We start from the raw sequence: 11,236 nt of genomic DNA on the forward strand, positions 1-11,236 counted from the left end.
TTGTTTTATGTTTATTCCATTTTAATTAAATATGTATAAAGTTAAAAAAAAAAAAACAATAACAAAGTAGCTTTTCCTGATCCACTTCTCTACTTTCTAATCTTACAGCTACTTTCCTGGCATTTGCCTCCATATTTCATACACACACACACTAGGGTTCTATTGTTCTAATCTACTTTAGGGTTTTATTGTTCTGTCATCCACACACTTTTGGAATGGCTAAAACTAATACAACCAAGAAAAAGGCTTCTGAGTATTAACTAATGGTTTTCTTGCAAAGAAGCTACTTTATGCTCAGGTTGCTCCTATCATGTGGGTAGTCATCAGCTAAGTCTTCAAAGTGTTGGGACAGAATTCTTCCCCAGTCTAATGGCCTGATTGTTGTTAGACTGAAGGAAAGAATATGGTATCTAAGGAATTGTTGGTGTTGCAGACAAGGATTTCCAAACTTCTGAATCCCAAGCTTTTGTTCACTACACCTTCCCTAAAATGTTTGGCTCATATGGCTGATTAGGTGTGAATTTTCATGATTCACATAACCTGGATAAAGCCCTACTGGGCAGTGAAACTCTCCTCTTCTCACCCATAGTTTCTACTCGGATGCCATATTTAAAATTCTGCTGTGAAATTAATTCAAAACTGAGAAGTGATTCCAAGTCCTGAAGCATCTGGTAGAAGTCAGGCTACTGGGAATAATTTCTACTTATGTCTAAGTAAATTGAGAATTGGGAAGAATATCTATTTCTGCCTCAGATATACTGATATTTTCTCTATTATTTACTTGTCCTTTTAGGATTTACAAACAACATTTTAGGCCTGAATCAGAACTCTGATATTGTTTAGTTCATGATTCCTAAATAGGCTAATCATTAATTAGCAATGAGTCTATTTAAAAAAAAAAAAACAACAAATTCTAGATCTGGTTTTCTGATGCAGCAGTTTTTTGAAACTCCCTTAAGAAATTCAAGTAAGCACCCAGGTTTGAGAGTTACACAGGACTATCCTGCCCCTTAGATTCAGGAAACTGAGACATCATGGTCAGTCAGCTCTGAAATCCAGCAGGACTGCCCTGGTGGACACACTGTGTACTCGGCTGGTATTAGGGCTAATATCTCCTCCCATTGTTCAATGGCCAACCTGTGTCTTTCATGATGGTTAGTGCCCATGGTTGCTAAAAATTTCAAATACATTCACACTTTGCAGCTAAGAAGTGGCACCCGGGTCTTCCTGCCATGACTGCAGTGGTGAGTGTCCACTATATTTTGATGACACCACTTTCCATACAAAGTTTTGTTTGCTTGCTACCCGATGGCTAGAACAAATCTTGTTTGTACTTACTGAATATCTAATGTCTTTGCAAGATGAACATTATCTCACCTTTATGATTCCCGATAATTAAATTTGGTTGTCCTGATTGATGTGTCTTTTAAACTGGAAGATCAGTGAGAAGAAGAAAAAAAACTAACAGCTTAAATGTAGTTCACTTGAGGAGAAATCACTTGGGTATTATGAAGACATGACTTTTTATCATCAAAAGAGAAAGCTGGCAGCTAAAGGTAAGACGATCATACCAACTGGTTTGTCCAGCAAGTCCTCATTTATATCTGTTGTCTAAGTGTAATTATTCATGTGGCCCCTTTCACTCTCTGAAGTCTCCAGGTTTGGACAATAAATTATTCGGTCACACTATTCATAAGATATTTTGTATATTTCAAAATATTCAGCACCACTGACCAGTCTGGATGTAAAAAATACTCCAGCAGTCTGAGGGACAAATGCAAGGTGAGCCAGACTGCAGCAGCTTCACCCCACTGATGCCAGGACTCGTTTGGATAACAGGACTGAATAGGCAGGGGCTTCTCTGGGCTTCTTGTTCTATGCAAATTCCTTTGGAATCATGTGCTTGAGTGAAAAAGACCATTTTCTGAAGTATGGAGGACTAATTTTCAGTAGGAAATGAATATAGTTCACCAGAGCTACAGTCCTCAACTGGAATCCCCAAATAGTTCTTCAGTTGTATTCTTCCAAGATTGGAGCTAACATGTACTAAAACTTGTCTTAGGCTACTTGGTGAGTACTTCATGTGCATGGCCTCATTAACCCTGACAGTGATGCTTATGATTTAGGTACTCCTACAATTCTCATCTCCTAAATAAGAAAATGAGACTCAGAGAAGAAACTTGCCTTAGGTCACAGATCTGATAAATGATAAAGGCAGGATTTGGATGGGAGGGGTGGAGAGAGAGAGGGAGAGGGAGGTGGAGTGGGGCAGGAAGAAAGACTGGAGGGAAATTCAGTAGATCAGAGAAATTCGAGTTGAACAAGCAAGCTTCAGGGAGGTCAGTAATTAGGGTACAGATGGGGACATAAACATTCATTCAATAACTATGTATTTGGTTTTCACTATATTCCATGAGCTCTACTAGGTTCTCAGGCTCTGTCTGCTAAAGAAGGCACAGTCTCTGCAATCAAGGACAGTCAGCCAAGGAGACAACCACAACCTAATTCAGGGAGTGCTTGGCAAAGGTTAGTGTCAAAGAAGGATGCACATTAAACTGAGGTGGCATGAGGAGACAGTCGTGGAAGGTTTCTTAGGGGAGCCCCCCAGCTGAGCAGAAGGAGGATACAATAAGTAAAATTTATCCAGTAGAAGACAGAAGGAAGCACATTCAAGAAAGTAGGATCACCAAAGTCTGGAGATATCCAAAGGGCAGCCCCATTTGGGAGCTGCAGGTGGGAAGATGTGCAGAATCAGAGGGTGGCACAGAGAAGGATGGCTCATATGGGGGATGTCCACTGCATGCTCCTGTTTGTAACACCCACACCTAAGACACTGTTTGGTGTGGAACACAAGGGAAAGTTTGAGAAATGAATAACTGAATGAATAATTGAATACATGATGAGAACTGGTGTTCCAATGTTGAGACATAAGCTTCCAAAGGCAAAAAGCATATAAACAGGTTAAAAAAAGAATCCGCATGGTCAGCAGCCTGTGGGAGTGAAGCTGCATTTCTTTTTATTACTCCTCCATACCTCTGCCAGTTTTATTAAAACTCCTCTAAAATACCTGATAATAGAGAACTGATAGTAGAGAATAGGGTGGTTGGTGATTAATACAGGCTTTGCTTGCATGTCTGTGCCCCACTTGTGTGGACCTGGGCAAGTGCCTGAGCTCCTCTTTGCTCTCACTGGTGAAGTCAGAGATTGGATTGTTGTGCAGGTTGAACGAGAGGTGAAAACTTCTTAGCATAGTGCTTGCCACATATAGGTATTTTTTAGTTTTAGCTATTGATGGACATATCCTCTGCTTTTGCACAGTTACCATTATTTCAGTGAGTGAATTCAGCAAAAGCATTCCAACCAAATGACAAAGAATCTGTCTCTATTAATCTCCCCTCTGCTATGTGCAATTGCTATGTGCAGTTTCTGAGAATTCATTTTATGTCAATGCATTTATATATATTGTTAGTTATTTTGAAAAGCAGGTATTTATATGTTTTTATTTTATTTACTTCCACTTCAAACTCAGTAGTAGTTGGAGATGGAACATTTTGGAGAAGTGTGACCACAATCTTAACCCCAGGACTTAATTCCAATACATTAAAAAATAAATCTAATTATTTAATGAATCTAAATGTTGAAAATATAAATCACACACTGCCTCAGGATGGTCAGGGATATTTTAAACAAACCCATTATACCCTTGGAACTTCAGAAGACCATCTCTTTTCTCAGGGAGGCCTGTTGTTACATCAACGATCCCTACTAACTACATGGAAGATCAAACAATGTTAGCATATTCTTAGTAATTCAGAAACTGTGGATTGGGTCTGGGAAATGCAGTAACTTTTGGCCCATGAGCTGTGTAGGACTCTTTCCCCACCTCATTCGTGTATAGAACTGTCATGATAATATGGGAAAAAAGAAATAGGTCATTATAGATAATGAGTGCTCCCTACCCCAGAACCTATAATGATCAAAATTAGAATTCTTATAGACATAACTGCAGAATATGCATTTAAATTAAACACATTTGTCATCTGGATGGCAAATTAAATACTCATGTGAGATCAAACCAAAAATATTTACGACATACCCCCAGATGCAAAGTTGTGAGGCCCGAGGCCGTCAGATTCAATGGTATATTTTGAGGATATAATTAAAAATTATAAATGATGGGGCACCTGGGTGGTTCAGTCATTAAGTGTCTGCCTTCGGCTTAGGTCATGGTCCCAGGGTCTTGGGATCAAGCCCCGCATCGGCTCCCTGCTCCGCGGGAAGTCTGCTTCTCCCTCTCCCACTCCCCCTGCTTGTGTTCCCTCTCTCGCTGTGTCTCTCTCTGTCAAATAAATAAATAAAACCTTAAAAAATTATAAATGAATGTACTACACTTTGCACCCTCTCACATGTCAACCATAGCATGTTTTTAATACCACAAATGTTTGAGAATCTTACTGATGTCATAGACTGTGCTGGAGGGAGACAAAAATGAATAAAATGCATAAAGTATGATCGAATTGAGCATACAAAGTATGTGTTAGTTCAAACACTAATCAGAATGAGAAGAGCTAAATTCAAAGGGTGGTTTTGCACACTTTTGTTAATGCTTTCTGGTGCAAGTTGTTCTATAATGGTACCTGCCTAACAGTGTTCACTGACATCTAGGCATTAGCCCCACAACGATATTTTATTACCATTACCACTTCTGAAAAACAAACTTAAAAACAATTGCTATGCGGGATATACCTTGTGGTGCCTTTAGTTTCACAGGCATGACTGTGGCCTGAAGTCAGTAGAACGTACACCCACCTACCTGACGACACCAGAGACGCAGACTGCCTGGGCCGCCAAGACTTCAGAACACCTGGAGCAAATCTGGGTGAAGCAATGTGCCTCAGAGAAGACCATCCCAGCACCAGATCAAAGGCTGAGTCATGCAGTATAAAAAAAGCTGAACCACAGGCCCAACGAAGTGTTTATGGAGTAATAAAAAAAAAGTCTGTGTGATGCTTCTTTGGAGAATAGGCAATTTTAGTATGAAATGAAGCATCACGTTAGAGTGAGCAACAAAAATGTGCCTTTGTGAGCACATTGACCCCCCCGCCTCTGCCAGCAATATCTGTGATTGTGATGCATCATGAGTAAGAAGCTTGGCACATACTTAGACTCCCTCATTTGTTTTGGGCAAAAATACATCATTTAGCAAGTGTCGACGCTGACAGTTCCCTTTGAAGAATGTCCGGGAACGTTCCGTGCTGTTGAGGACACCTCGAGATCAGGCAATGAGCGGAGGAAGTGCTCTGATGAAAGATGGTCAAAACCAGGGTGAACTGTTGGGATCTAAGCTTCCTGCAGGATGAATGACGAGATTTCATAGGAAATTCTCAGTGACTGAGAAGCATCATCATCTTATTATATGACTGAATGCTTACTATACCGCTGGGCATTCTGGTTGGCATTTACTATAAATTATTTCATGTCAACCCACAGCCACCTGCTGCTGCTCTCTGAATGGGCCTCTTTCCAGGCAGTGTAACAGCGACTAGAAGCACAGAGCATTCAAATTCTGCCTTCTATTTGCTTAAAATTTTGGAGCCTCGGTTTCTTCATCTGTAGGGTGGGGATAATAGTAGCCCCTACCCCGTAGAGCTGATGTGAAAAATAAAGGCGTAAACATAGGTACAGTTCCTGGAAAATGCCCATAGGCTGTTATGAGTTACAAGGAAACTGAAGCTGAGACCTTATAGGACGTGCCCAAAGTAGCACTGGCAGGAAGTGGAAGGAGGGAAATTTAAGTCCCGGGAAGTTCAACTCTAGAGAACTCTCTCTCAACCATTCTACTGAGCTGTGAGAAGTGTCTAAAGAGGAAACTACACTACTTCACGCCAGTAATTGTTTACTGAGTGCACTGGACTCTAACCCCTTTGAGGTCAGAGACCATGTCGTATTTACGTCTATACCCTGAAAACCTAGCATAGAGTCAGGCACAAGAGAGACGAAAAACTGTGACTCAATATATGTCAGGCCTTGAAGTAGATATTATGGGATATAGAGAGGAAGACAAGACATAATTCTGGCCGGAGTTTCAACTGTGGGCCGGCTCACCTAGCCTGTGCCCAAGAGTGACTGAGAACAGTAAAATACTAAATGACCACAGGTTGCTGTGACTTGCTGTATATAAAGAAATTTCTTAATTGAAAGAAGATTGCGCCAGAATTCTCAGAGATAGTCCCTTTCAGCAAGAAGTTAGAGTATTTGCTTACCCTTCTCCTCTTCACTTTAATATAAATAAAAATGTCCTTCTAACTGATTTTTTAGTTAACATTGTTAATGGCCTAGGACTCAGAAAATGAGAAGAGACCTATGCTAAAGAGTTGCATGAAAGATATGCTTCTCACGGAACAATAGACTGAGGGCAAACTCACCGAATTGCAGACCAAGCTTTGTCTCTAAATAATTACAGGACTTTGGAAAATCCCCTGGCGCTCATCTATTAAAGGAGAGAGTTGAATCAGATTTTCTTCACAATGTCTTCTACCTAAAATTTCTCGAATTATTTGACAGACGGGCTTCAACGATTACCTATTGAAATGGCCAAGAGGATTTGAAAAGAATGTTTGACTCTGGGTGTTGAAAAGTCAGAAATAGCTGAGCTGGCAATTATGAACTACAAGACCACCTTCGGTGCTTTCCCCAAGAATTCGGATCTTCCAGGTGTTGTTGAATGAAAACAGTTTTGTTCTTTTTATGGTTCTCTGATCCTACAAAACTCCTTCTCTAGATATGAGCTGGATTCAATCAGAACTTGAGTATTACCCACATTAGTCATTAGGGTTCTATTTCTAGTTTATCAAGCTCCTTATGTCCTCTGTTTTGTTAAAAGTAAGTCCAAGAGCAGGGGTTGTCTTTCTTAAAGACAAATATCATTTTGTATTCACCATATAGCAAGTTTACTCAGTAACTACCTCTAGTGGATTTCCTAAAACACTGCTATTCCATTTTTGTCCATAGTAGATAGACTAAAGTATGGAAGGAAAGCACATAAAATAGTGCAATTTATGAATTCAATGCTCCAAATTCTTATTGCACAAGATATCCTTTAAAGCTTCATTTACTTGTGTTTGGATGAGAGAGTAGGTTCCCACATTTAATACAAGATTTTGCAGCAGAATTTTTATTTTACTTTTCAATTTATTTTTATTTTTTATTTTATTATTATTATTATTATCATGTTATGTTAATCACCATACATTACATCATTAGTTTTTGATGTAGTGTTCCATGATTCATTGTTTGTATATAACCCCCAGTGCTCCATGCAGAACGTGCCCTCTTTAATACCCATCACCAGGCTAACCCATCCTCCCACCCCCCTCCCCTCTAGGACCCTCAGTTTGTTTTTCAGAGTCCATCGTCTCTCATGGTTCGTCTCCCCTTCCGATTTCCCCCCTCCTTCATTCTTCCCCTTCTGCTATCTTCTTCTTTTTTTTCTTAACATATATTGCATTATTTGTTTCAGAGGTACAGATCTGTGATTCAACAGTCTTGCAAAATTCACAGCGCTCACCATAGCACATACCCTCCCCAAAGTCTATCACCCAGCCACCCCATCCCTCCCACCCTCCCCCACTCCAGCACCCCTCAGTTTGTTTCCTGAGATTAAGAATTCCTCATATCAGTGAGGTCATATGATACATGTCTTTCTCTGACTGACTTATTTCGCTCAGCATAACACCCTCCAGTTCCATCCACGTCATTGCAAATGGCAAGATCTCATTCCTTTTGATGGCTGCATAATATTCCATTGTATATATATACCACCTCTCTTTATCCATTCATCTGGCGATGGACATCTTGGCTCTTTCCACAGTTTGGCTATTGTGGACATTGTACAGCAGAATTTTTTAAATTTTGATACTATGCTATCAGTGATACTTAAATTTCAGTTGTGCCAGCAAAAGAACCTCACAATCTTGATCCAGTGGAATTGTTACATCTAGCTTCCATTCACTTATTCAGCTCTAACAACAGCCCCCACTTGTTGAAAATCTATTACAGTTCAGTGGTGGGCTGGGTACTTGTAGCTCTGTTTGCTCACAGCAACACCACAACATGGGTACTGTTATTCCCATCTTGCTACTGAGGACACTGGGGGTTCAATGACTGGCAAGTTCTTCTCCAGCCTGGGTAACAGCTGTCAGGAGATGGTGTTGGGATGCTTTTCTAGATTGCATGACTCTGAACCCTTGCATTTCCCCATGCTGTGTTCTAGGATTTAGGATTACCTGTTAGGGTAAGGGACACAAATAATATGTGAGAAGGTGTTCTCCTTTATAACACCTTGAACAGTTTGGGAGCTGATAGATAAACATGCTTTAAATGTGAAATAAACAGTGGGTGGTAATGTATAATTAAGAATCAGAAAAAATTTAATTCTAAGGAGGCTGACATGCTGGGAACTACAGTGGTCCATGAGGATCCCACAGGGGAGGAACAAGCTACTCCTTGACCTCATGTAGGATCTAGATCAGAAAGCAGACCAGGAGATTCTTCAGGAATGAGGAGGAGGAGGTGGGATTAGCCTGACATATCCCCAAGGTGGTAAGCAAACACATTTGCCTTGATTCAGAAAGTTTGTATTGAAAAGTTGGGCAAATTTGAATAATATTGGTCAAGAGTCACAAATTATCAGCCTGAAGGCTGATTAGGACTCATAGATGTTGTTCTTATGGCCAACACAATATATATATGCAACTTGTAAAATTTGAATCTCTTAAGCAGGATGTGTACCTTCTCCTTTGCCAAAGGTCCTTTTCTCCTGTACATCTGGTCAACTTATCCATTTACCTGCATGTATACCTAGCCAACTTAAACAGTACCTTACCTGCCTTGGTCCTGAGGACATTTAATTTTGTGACATCTAACACAGACAATCATGGCACATCCATATTAACAGACTTGGATATAAACTGATAACAGTATAAAAAGATCATTTTGGTCTAACTTCCAGGAGACCTAAGAGTTATAAAAATAACAAAAACAATAATCCTTATATTTGCTTAATGTTTACTCTACATGAAATATTTTTACTTTTTTTTTTTTTTCATTTACAGCATAAAAATTAAATCTTTCTTTTGGATACATTTAAGAAATAGGAACTTAGACTTAATGTACACTTTTTCTCTATACTTTGTTTTCCCTTAATTTATAACTCAGATCCAGAAAATGAAAAAAATTACATTCAATCAAAGTAGATGTGTCAATTCCAGGCTTGTGCTAAACACTCAATAAACATTTCTTGAATGATTGAATAAATGAATACACAGGTAAATGAACAAATGAATGAACGGTTAGAAAGATGGTAGGATTTAGTTAGACTTTTTAGGAAGGACTTTTTCGTGAAGAAGAAGATGAAAGGCATTCCAGGTTGAGATGCATCATAAATGAAAGCATAGAGCCAAGAACAAAAAACCCGTGAACATGCTCAGTGATTGATGTGAGGTTTACAAGCAGGAGACTGGTGGTGAGAAGCTCAAAGTGAAAGTTGGGGCAGATCAGAGAAGACCTGGGAACAAGGCCAGCAGTCTAGATGGACATGCAACCACCAGAGCATTAGCCTTGGGCAGTGATGAGGATGATACTTAATCATGTGTGGACATGACAGGATAGAGAAAATAAACTGGGGATATCTGAATAGCAGATGACCAGCTAGGACACAACTCAGCAGGGACCCAGATGCAGGTGATGACAATGAGAAAAGGAAAAAGACTGACAGCTGTTTTAAAGTAAACACATAAGAGATATTTCAGCAGGAGAAACAGGACAGTGGGAGAAATCCAAAGAAAGATGCCCCTTATGTTTCATTAATTGTAGTTCTTATTGTGATACTTACTAGTATACTGTTGTAATTCTTAAGATCTTCATTTGAGGAACTAGAACATACACACGTATGGAACATGTTTTTATCTTCTTTTAGCCACAGCAATCCTTGGCTCTGACCAGCAAATGAAAATCAGAAATCATAGGAAATCACAATTGCAATTTAGTGTTGAGATATGGAAGGCTTTTTGCTTGATCTAGGCAACCCCATTATTTTTTAGCAGAATGATTAATAAATGATATTGAACTCTTCAGATAGTTGGCTACACAATACTTAGACCCCAGCATGGGCAGTGCAAAACTTTGCTGAAGATTGTTCAGAGATTCACCTAAACACATAAAAGTCTAATTCTGAAATCTATATTCCTGCAATTTTCAGTGTTGTGTTTCATCTAAGTAATGGTTTGCCTTGGGAATTTTAAAAATATACCAATGCTCAAGTCTTACCCTAAAATAACTGTATCAGAGTATCTGAGGAAGGGATCTGAGCATTATTATTTTTTAAGTCTCCAGGATAATCCTAAATTGTAGCAAGTTTGGGAACCATTGGTCTATATGTCACCCAGATTCGTTTTCAAAGGCAGTGAAAAGTAACCAGTCAAAATGTCATGTTCTGGTACAAATCTACTCCTTGCATTTTCTGAGTCTCTTCTTATTCTTAGTTTAGAAGAGTAACCTGAGCCAGGAACTTGCCACACTCAACCCCCAGGTGACTGGAGAGCAGAGTGCATCATGACAACAGTAGAGTTTGCATGATGACTTGTGGTTTCCATGGCATCTTACCATTTCTCTTTCTTCACTAACCTTCTGAAGCATATTTTCTTATCATAGACGTTCTGTGTTTCCATTCACCTGGGATCATCTCAAAGTACAGAAATCGGTGAGCAGAAATGAAATTCACTTACAGGGCTGTTCATGTGAAGAAATACATCTAGAACCAAGCTACTCATGAAGTGAAAGGTGCCTCTGGGACCTGTTGTTGACACTTAACACTTGACTCGCACTCTGAAGATGCATTTCAAGCTATGTGATGACAAGTTCAAGACTTGCTTAGTTGGATGGTGCAGTTCACTAGAAAAACTGTCATCAAGAGCACCCCTGTACCACGGTTTACTCCATTTTCCTTGGACTGGGTCATAGAACTACAAAGCAAGGCTGGTAGCAAGCCTGGCAGGTTGCAGGTGCAGCATTGCAGAGAGAATTCTAAATGGGAAGCACATGCTCAGGTCTCACTACCACAAATGTCCCGTCCCTGGGCAAGTCCCTTGCTCTCCATGGGCCTCTGCCACCATGTCAACCTTGCTTCCGGTTCTAAATATCTAGGACTATTAACTTTAGAAGTCTGTATTTTCTGAAA

The sequence above is a fragment of the Mirounga leonina genome, unplaced genomic scaffold, assembly GCF_011800145.1.
Source record: "Mirounga leonina isolate KUSES-001 unplaced genomic scaffold, KU_Mleo_1.0 Mir_119, whole genome shotgun sequence".
Taxonomy (NCBI): domain Eukaryota; kingdom Metazoa; phylum Chordata; class Mammalia; order Carnivora; family Phocidae; genus Mirounga; species Mirounga leonina.